This window comes from Protopterus annectens, chromosome 8.part0 (assembly GCF_019279795.1).
Source record: "Protopterus annectens isolate FY-2018-M chromosome 8.part0, PAN1.0, whole genome shotgun sequence".
Taxonomy (NCBI): Eukaryota; Metazoa; Chordata; order Ceratodontiformes; family Protopteridae; genus Protopterus; species Protopterus annectens.
In genome coordinates this window covers 1,443,136,822-1,443,147,546 of record NC_056741.1, presented here as the reverse complement: position 1 = coordinate 1,443,147,546, position 10,725 = coordinate 1,443,136,822, and positions in this window count along the sequence as shown.

Sequence of the window (10,725 nt, the reverse complement as noted above, 5' to 3'; positions counted from 1 at the left end):
TGTATTTCCTATCTCCCATACAATCATCATGATTATATATGACGACTGCTAATTAGGAGCTTTGTTTGCTATTGATAGGTGGTTTGTTCCAGAGTATGAGATGTCTCTGAGATAGGAATCTATCCCTCCAGCATGTGCTGTTTATTGAGGTGACAAGGTTTAGGTCCCTAGAGTGTAGCTTGAAGGGATTGTGATCTGTTTACGTGGAGCATGTCCAACAGTTCTGGGTTTGACATAGCTTTGTATAACAGGCAGAGTTCACCTCTGGGTAGGCGGTATGTGACACAGTCTAGCTGTGGTTTTGTGAGACAGTCTGCATAGGGCATCTGTTTGAGGCCGGTATTACTCCTTGTGAGGTATGTCTGTGTCCTTTCCAGTTACTGTAGATGTCTTGTGAGGTGCATACCATATGGGGCACTGTACTCTATAATGGGTTTTATGTGTGTGGAGTAGAGGGAAACACTGACCTATATTTCCCTGGATGACACACCTTTTGTGATGACGTGTGCCACGTAGATAGATTACATGCCTAGTGTGGCACTGTAATTATCAAAGGGGAGACTACTGTCCACCTGTGTCCCATGGTCTCTTGAAACACCTTCAGTGTTAGGTAGACTACCACCTATGTGGGAGTTAACGGGTACTGAGTTTTTTCAAGGAGGGATGCCAATGCAGTGTCAACATTGAGCTTGAGTCCATGGCTTTGTCACCAGGCATCTGTTGCAGTAAATATGACCCTCTCTCTCTCTCTCTCTCTCTCTCTACATATATATATATATATATATATATATATATATATATATATATATATATATATATATATATATATATATATATATATATATATATATATATATATATATATATACACACATACATATAAACATACATTGGTGTACATATAGATATACATATAGGCACATATACAGTCCACCTTTCATGGTGGGAATATCAAGTATGTGAATGTTGTGAGGTATACAGTTATGTCATAGTATTGCACAGTGTTGTGCGGAATGCATTGAAGGTGTTCTCAGCCCATGTAGCTTTAGCAGGCCTCACTGGCTGCAACACTGCAAACCTGATGAATCATACCCACAGCGTTTAACCACCACATGTCATATACCAGCGCTGTATGCTGTCTGGTTTGCCACACACTACAACCTACATAGAAATATGCACATAACAACCTTCAACAACATATATATGTCCACCTTTCACAAACAGTTGCAGTATGTCCCTTGCTCTATGCACATGTACAGATGCTAATATATCTGACAAAGACAGATCTCTCTGTATGTGTGTGCCATACACACACAAGGACCACACTGTTGTAAGTCCGTGTACCTCACGGCTGACCTGTTGGGCCTTGCTGCAACATGAACAGGTGTCACATGTGAGAACACAGTAATATTAGAGGGTGTATATATAGCTGCAAATGCTAGATTACCATACTAGCTTGGTACAGCTGTTGCCAATGCTAAGCTATACATTAATATGACTATCATGTATTTGTTACTCTGTCACATCCATGTTTACATAACTGTATGCGCTACTCCCCCAAACAGACATTGTACACACTACTGTACAGAACACAGATAACATGGATCAGATGTTTGACATTTAATGCTGAACTACATATGTCACACTCATATCCCACTGCACACAGCTACACACTGATTTCTCCATGGCAGTAGTTATGCAGGGCATCTGTGCATAGATACGTACTGCTGCCACATATGGATGATTCAAATTATGTAGAGTACTCTTCAAAAACATCTACTACATGCCAGTAAATACATATCTGTTACATACCTTTCCTTTGTATGTGTTTGTAGTAGTCAGTTCCGTGAGTTTTGTACACTTTTTTTTTATATCTTACTTTTTTTCAATATATATTTTTTCAGTATATTATTATTTATTTAATATCTATTTTTTTCAATATATATTTTTTCAGTATATTATTATTTATTCAATATATATTTTTTCAATATATTATTTTTTTTCAATATATATTTTTTCAATATATATATATTTTCAATATATTTTTTCGATATATATTTTTTTCAATATATTTTCTTTTATATCTTTATTGTTTCCTGTTGCTGTGGTCTGTGTTTCTATGTGTCTCTCTGTGTCACTCACTCTCTCTCTCTCTCTCTCTCTCTCCCTCTCTATACCTGCAATGAAATGATTGCATGTGTGGACAGCAAGTACAGCCTGCTTTTATAGGTATCTGCACATGTGCATGTGATGGCCTCTGCACCAATTGTTGGTCACCATTTGGCAATTGCATGCAGCCTGCTGTGTGGTACTTGCAGTACTCACTGTCATAGCAATCAAATGCTATAAATTGATAAGTCAGGTAGGCGTAGCCCTTTCAGCTTTCCAAAGTGGGGACCATGCCTGTTTGCTATGGACACTGTTATGTAAGTCAGAAGGTTGGTATACTTCTTGTATCAGATGCTAGGTGTGTAGCCAGTGATTTGAATGTTGTACTCAGACCTGAATGTTGCCACTTCCAGTACACAGTTGTCAGTGTAGTATTGTACTCACCCCTACAAATGCTTACACAAGATACATGGGAGTATGTAGTTTATTTTCTACTTATACAATTAGCTGCCATACATATGTAGTTATTGAGATGTTTTCATTTGGACATGAACTGTTTGTGAGCTGCTATACTGTGGATATTTATGTACTCACTTCTGCACAGTTTGTATTTTGTTTTTGTTGACATTAGCACAAGATGCTCATGAAAACTGGACAATTCCAGTACTGAGTATGCCTACCTACATCCTTGATGGGCCTTGAACACACAGGTATTTTGTAAATTTGGGTGGGGATTGTCCTGCTATGATATTGTGTGGGGGTTGTAAAGTGCTACTGTAACATTATTTACTGCTAAAGTGGCTGGTTCTGTTATCACAGTCATGTAATGCAATTCCACAACAACTGCTGGTAAAGTTCCACAGAACAGGTTTTGTGTTATGGCATTTCTATTTTTCCTTTACATTCACTCATTCTGATGCATGATATATATATTTCAGCAACAATCTGCAGTATATCTACTGTGGCTTACTGGTACTTCATGCAGTCTACTGTGTACAAGGTCTGGGGTTTGAGACTGACAGTGGTGTTTTATTTTGCTGCTGAGCAGAACAAGGGCCCTCACATCCAGGGTGCCTAAGGCACTTTTAAGCAGTTATAAGTGATTTTGCATGGGTTTGCGCAATGCTTAGCAATACTTAGCTAAGCGCACAAGTGCACACTTGTGCACCCGCTAACTACTGCTTAAAAGTGCTTACTTCCGCTAACCCCCGCGCTCATTTCTTTGAAAGAAAAGAAAATGGGGAGATAGGACAGTGGTGAAAAAGGGGCACAAAGAGGTAAAGACAGTAGGGAAAACAGCTAGGGATGTGCAGGTCGGGTGTAGGGAAGGTCCATAGCTGACCATTTCTTTCACAGCAACAGCTGTGCATATACTAGTAATTTGGAGGGAAATTTGAAACCTTTCACCCCTGAGAGAGGGGCGAGGACAAAGAAGTATGTTGTACTGCCAATTAAATTTCAGTTTCTGTGTCCAGCGGACATGTGTGCAAAATGGGCAGCTATGTATGGGGTGTAATTTTTTTGTGGGAGCAGATTGCACATTTTTTTTTTTCAGGTGAGAGTGGAATGTGGGGTAGGAGAAGTAGGTATATTTGGGGAGGTAGGTTGGGGAGGTGAACAGACAAGACAAACAAGATGCATACAGGGGCAGAATATGACATATGGGGTGGGTGAACACCATTGATGGGAAAGGATGTTTAGAAATCGCAAGCCCATGAGCCCACAGATGGAAACAGTGGAACTGAGATCCCCACCCATGGGCAGTCAACACTGCACATTCACAGCCCAGATGGTAGCTGTGCTGGGGGTTGCATAGGAGGGGCAGGCTCACCCATGAGTCATGCTACTCTTGCCTCAAGCTGGCGTAGGGGATCAGCAACTGAACACTCGATCTCCCTATGCACCACAGCCCAGACTGTTCAGAGGGTGATAGGTGGCCCTCCTCCGGCCATGCTTGCAGGGGTGGATGAGCCCCATCCCCTGCAGGGCTTCCACCCAAAGGTGGCACAGGGCCAACGGAGGAGGAGGTCCCAGGCTGGGCACCGGACCTGCTGGTGCCAGGTGCCATCACCAGCTGAGGTGGGACAGGTGGGTCCGCTGGGACCGGCCTTCCCATACGTTCTATGTTTAGGAGGATTTAATGACAATATGGGTTGGTAACAGCCAACAGCATTCCAAATTAGTTGTGACAGCATGCAGTAATATTCCCATTAACCCAACACACCAGAGTTCCAACAGTTGAACAGCAAGCATAACACATGCATATATAGAACAACAGTGGGCATTCCAACAGCATGCAGGAGTGATTGGTGGCAACAGGCCACCAAGATTGTGGTGTTTGAACAGGGCACATGCATCAAAGTAAATACAGATATTTATAAACCAATAGGACATATGTCCCAACAAATGTTTTGAGATTAGACATACCCATTGAGTTGTGGAATTGCATTGTTTATGCACATACAGTAGGGTGTAAAGAGATACCTCCATTAACAACTTATATGTACTTATAATTTACACTACATTCCTATTGACTGCAGGTATATATCCCCTACATGTATTATCACACTAGGCAATATCCATTAAGTTGTGAAATGGGTTTTGCTAGTTCCTTATATACCTGACCTTTATCTGACATACAAACTGTCCAGGATGCAGGTGTTACTGCTACGTATTTATATATTTGATTTATATTTCTATATCTACATATCTGGATGTGTTCAGGTGACATTATCAGTTATATTTTAACAGGCCCCTACATTTCTAGCAGCATGCTGACATTTCTGGGGAACACAATAACAAGCTACTCATGTGCCAGATTTACCTATACATGCCAGCCATGAAACAACAGTTGAGGACTGTATATATGCTTAACAGCTACTGGCACTCCCTTCATCCACTTTCTATGGGCCTGCCCAAGTGTGGGTTGACAGCACTTAATACAACACTACTATTTCTATACTGCAAAAGGACAACAACATTTTGAAGAAAGTGACACGGACACACTCCAGGAGTTATACCTTTATTAATTACATTACACACTTTTCTAGTGGCTCTCTCATTTATTTGATATTACAGTGCATGCAGATGACTTATTCAAGACGTATTATACCTTAATTCTGGGGTTACGACACTCTCTTTTAGGCTCTCTCACTTATTTTATATGACAATACATGCAGAGAAATTATTCAGGACTTATTATACCTTTATTAATAGGTTACAACATTCTTTTTCAGGCTCTCTCACTTATTTTACATAACAGTACATGCAGAGAGGTTAATCAAGCCTTATTATACCTTTATTATTGGGCTACAGCACTTTTTGTCAGGCTCTTAATTTATATAACAATGCATGCAGAATAATTACTAACGTGCCTGGTAGCGCAGCCTTAGCAGCCTATCTGCATAGGCTTGCTGATTCGCAGCATGGACACCTGCAGCTGTGAAGTAAATGAAGTGATATTGAGACATATACCTATCATATTATTGACTACAATAGCAATTCTTACATACTTCATTCCATGGCTACATACACAGTAGTGGGGCATTTGGCATCACACGGGCCTCCTGTATCCATTGGATCAGTTGGTCCTGCTTGCGTCTCTTCAGGTCTGTGTGGTGGTGTCTGACCTGCTCACCAGTCCGAGGGATGCCTGTGGCACTGGTGAGATCATGTGCGAGACAGTTCCAGCCTTCCGCTTTGTATTCAGTGCCTGGAACTGGCCCTGCAGGAGTCTGGCATCATGATGATGGACGAGGAGCCAAACCATCACTTTTGACTCCTCAATGCCCCACCGTTGCGCTCAAAAGCAAGAGCTGTCTCCAACACCAGCCATTTCTGCCTGTAGATGGGAGCTACAAACAGTTATGGCAAGTATTCCCACCTATGGAGCTTAAATATGCCTCATTTCTCGCACTTATTTGTGATTGGCCGAATTTGAAAATTGTCAGCTGAGTGCATACCTGCTTAGCACTGGGTAAACTTTGATTAATATGTATATGTGTGTTGACAGTGCATGAACATCAAATGCTGTCATGGCTTAGTGGTTCAGTACTTTGATTATGGTGCACACTATCCCAGGTTCGAGGCCTGTCGTTGCTTTTTATTTTACTACTGGCCTGACCAGCTAGGAGGTGTGGCTGTGTTTAACTGACTTTGCTCAACTTTGCCCGACGTTGTGCTAGTTAGTGTGGTGCGCAGCTTCGCACAAACATGTTTTGTTTGCACTAGTTGGCACGATGCGCAACTTCGCGCAAAGTTATTGTGCTAGTTAAAGCACTGCTAAGCTATGAGCAATTATACATAAATGTGCTTAATACTGGTAAACTTTGCTTAGCAGTGCTTCACATTGCTTAAGATACATTACTTATGTATTTATCAGTATGCATGACCATTATATATATATAGTCTAGCACACCAATTCAGTTCTCTTTTTATCCACAGTCTCCAGGCAAGATTTGCTCCAGTAGAGTGAATGACAGCAACAGTCATCCCTTTGCACAGGGGTGGGCCATCAACAGACCCAGGAAATTACTGACCCATAAGTCTGACTAGACTGATATGCAAGGAGAATCATGAAGCTGAAAACCCTTTTATTTAAACTCATTTGCACTGAAAAGGCTGAGTGGTACAGTGGTTAAGATATATGCTTTTCAACAACAAGGTGCAGGATTTGATTCTCACCATTGGAAAGAGCTTTACAGAATGAAGGTGTGTCCTTTTTTTTTTTGCCCTGAGAGATAGTGAGTTCAGATAGCGAAGCAGTTAAGGTGTTCACCTCCTATGCACAGGGTACAAGTTTTGATCCTGACTTCCGGACAATGCATTATCTCCGGCCATTGCATTATCTACTTGTGCTTCTGTGGGGGTCTTTCTCCCCAGTCATGCTGAATGATTCCATGTGAAATTCACCCATGAATGGATGACATTTAAAAGGGGAGAATGAACAAGAATGTACTCAGCACTCAATTACCCCAAGACAAGTTGATGACTAAACAGATTTTGTCGAAGAAGAATTGCAGCACCTCAAAACAGCATGTGAGATGACTACAGAACAAATATGTGGCCATGCAAGTGATAGAAATATGGTACTTAAAAAAAGGTGACTGAGGAAGTCAAGCAAGTCATCAAAGGAAAGGATGAGTGCAGGACAAAGTGGGACATGGAAAAGATAGACTAGGCCAGGAAGGAATATGGGATGGCTAAGAAGGAAGCTAAGACTGGAGTTCTACCAGCTTCTAGAAAATGACCTCAGTACTTGGCAAAAAGAAACAATCAGGCTGCAAAACAAAGACAGAAAGATAAAGTCAGACCAGGCCCCAAGGCAACAAGGTACATAGAATAAGGAAAACATGGAAACTGTACTGCTTATGATGAGAGTAGAGAAGGAGCATTGGTCAGGCTAGAGTCATTTGAGCTACTCCTTGTCCAGCCTGACCGATGGCAAAGTCTCCCACCGTAACATCGCTAGTTCCAGGATCCCCACTGAGTACGATGAGAAACACTCAGTATACCTGAAAGTACAGTGAGGGCATTTAGCCCAACACAGGAATGATGGCTGATTTAACAGGATCTCAATCATAAACAGACTATACAACAGAAGGCAGAAATTTCTGTTTAAAATTAACCAGGAGAGTGCTCAACAGAAAAAAATCCCACATCAGTATCAACAGACAAATCAGGAAACTTGTCAAGTCTGCAAAAGCTAAATAGAAGACTAAAATAGCCTTCTTTGCAAAGGGTAACTGTAAAGTATTTTTAGTTAGGTCAGAAATCTTAAGGGAAAACTCAAAAACATGCGGTGTAGGCTGAAGAAGACAGTGCTAATATTCTGTTAAAAGACATAGTAATGTTACTGGCCTTTACATTCAAAGAAAATTTCACCCCTTTATCACCTCCAGTCACTTCTGATGAAATTCCTACTATGATTCCATTGCCTGATATCACCAAAGAAGTCATCACTGCACTCTCTAAAGCTAGAGACACAGCATCTATGAACCCTGATGGAATCCCAGGGTGCCTAGTAAATAGCTCAACCATGGTCTAGCACACCAATTCAGTTCTTTATTTAACCACAGCATCAGGGAAGGACAGGAACAGTCATCCCTTTGCACAGGGGTGGGCCATCAATAGACCCAGGAAACTAATGACCCATAGGTCTGGTTAGACTGATATGGAAGGAGAATCGTGAAGATGAAAACCCCTATATTTAAATGCATTTTTACTGGAATGGCTGAGTGGCACAGTGGTAAAGGTATACACCTTTTAACAACAAAATGCAAGGTTTGATTCTCAAAAGTGGAAAAAGCTTTGCAGATTGAAGGTGCGTGTTTTTTGTTGTCCTGAGAGATAGTGAGACCAGACAGTGAAGCGGTTAAGGCGTTCGCCTCCCATGCACAAGGTACAAGTTCTGATCCTGACCTCCAGCCAATGCTAGCCTGTGCAAAGCATTTACTGTATTTGTTCAGTCTCTGTTACTGTCCTAAAAAAAAGAAAAAAAAAAAAATATCCTTGTTTTCCCACCTTTAGTGTGCTAAATAGTCCTGAGTTCAGGTTTTGCTGTATCCCGGACTTCAGTACAAGTTCCTGTGTTGCCCATATCCTTACTTGGATAGCAGGAAGCTTCTCTGTTCACCAGTGAGAGTGGGGAGCTTTGAGCAGCCTATCTGTCACTGGAGGAGTGGTCCCAGCCCAGTAATTAGTTGTTTATTGGCCGTTTTGGGCTATTTCCTAGATCTTTCAAGTCCCCTGCTTTAAAATCCGCTTTGGCATGGTTTTTGCGCTTGTCCAAGCTCCTCGTGGTCCTGCAGAGTGCTGCTAGTAGCAGAGAGATGAAAAAAGAGTGACTGCTACCTGATTAAGTATTTATTTGCTACCTTTATAATAGCGACTGCATTTCTTCCCTAAAAAGTGAGTTTGTAACTGCTGTAATACCTAAATAAGCTTTTTATTCCATTTTTGCTTATCTGCAGTTTAAAGTCATTGTTTGTTGTTTGATTTAACTGTTTAGGCTGCTTTCAAATGTGCTAGCCTGTGCAAAGCATTTACTGTATTTCTTTTGCCTCTGTTACTGTCTTAAAAAAAGAAAAAAAAAACCCAAAAATATATCCTTGTTTTCCCGCCTTTACTGTGCTAGAATCATCCTGTATTCAGGTTTTGCTGTATTTTGGACTTCAGTACACATTCCTGTGATACCCATACCCTTACTTGGATAGGAGGAAGCTTCTCTGTTCACCAGTGAGAGTGGGGAGCATTGAGCAGTCTATCTGTCCCTGGAGGAGTGATCCCAGCCCAGTAACTAGTTGTTTATTGGCCATTTTGGGCTATTTCCTAGTTCTTTCAAGTCCCCTGCTTTAAAACCTTCTTTGGCATGGTTTTTGCACTTGTTCCAACTCAGCCAAGCTCCTCGTGGTCCTGCAGACTGGTGCTAGCAGCAGAGAGATGAAAAAAGAGTGACTGCTACCTGATTAAGTATTTCTTTGCTACCTTTACATTAGCGACTGCATTTTCTCGCCAAAAAGTGAGTTTGTAACTGCTGTAATACCTAAATAAGCTTTTTATTGCATTTTTGCTTACCTGCACTTTAAAGTCATTGTTTGTTGTTTGATTTAACTGTTATGGCTGCCCAATCAAGTGCACCAGCCTGTGCAAAGCATTTACTGTATTTTTTCTGCCTCTGTTACTGTCCTAAAAAAAGAAAAAAAAAATCCTTGTTTTCCTGCCTTTACTGTGCTAGAATAGTCCTGAATTCAGGTTTTGCTGTATTCCGGACATCAGTACAAGTTCCTGTGTTGCCCATATCCTTACTTGGATAGGAGGAAGCTTCTCTGTTCACCAGTGAGAGTGGGGAGCTTTGAGCAGCCTATCTGTCCCTGGAGGCATGGTCCCAGCCCAGTAACTAGTTGTTTATTGGCCGTTTTGGGCTATTTCCTAGCTCTTTCAAGTCCCCTGCTTTAAAACCTGCTTTAGGGCAGTTTTTGCACTTGTTCCGAATCAGCCAAGGTCCTCGTGGTCCTGCAGAGCAGTGTTAGCAGTAGAGAGATGAAAAAAGAGTGACTGCTACCTGATTAAGTATTTCTTTGCAACCTTTACATTAGCGACTGCATTTTCTCGCCAAAAGCGAGTTTGTAACTGCTGTAATACCTAAATAAGCTTTTTATTGCATTTTTGCTTACCTGCACTTTAAAGTCATTGTTTGTTGTTTGATTTAACTGTTAAGGCTGCCCACTCAAGTGCGCTAGCCTGTGCAAAGCATTTACTGTATTTTTTCTGCCTTTGTTACTGTCCTAAAAAAAGAAAAAAAAAAAAATATCCTTGTTTTCCCACCTTTCTGTGCTAGAATAGTCCTGAATTCAGGTTTTGCTGTATTTCAGACTTCAGAACAAGTTCCTGTGTTGCCCATATCCTTACTTGGATAGGAGGAAGCTTCTCTGTTCACCAGTGAGAGTGAGGAGCTTTGAGCAGCCTATCTTTCCCTGGAGGAGTGGTCTCAGCCCAGTAACTAGTTGTTTATTGGCCATTTTGGGCTATTTCCTAGCTCATTCAAGTCCCCTGCTTTAAATCCCACGTTGGCATGGTTTTTGCACTTGTTCGACTCAACCAAGCTCCTTGTGGTCC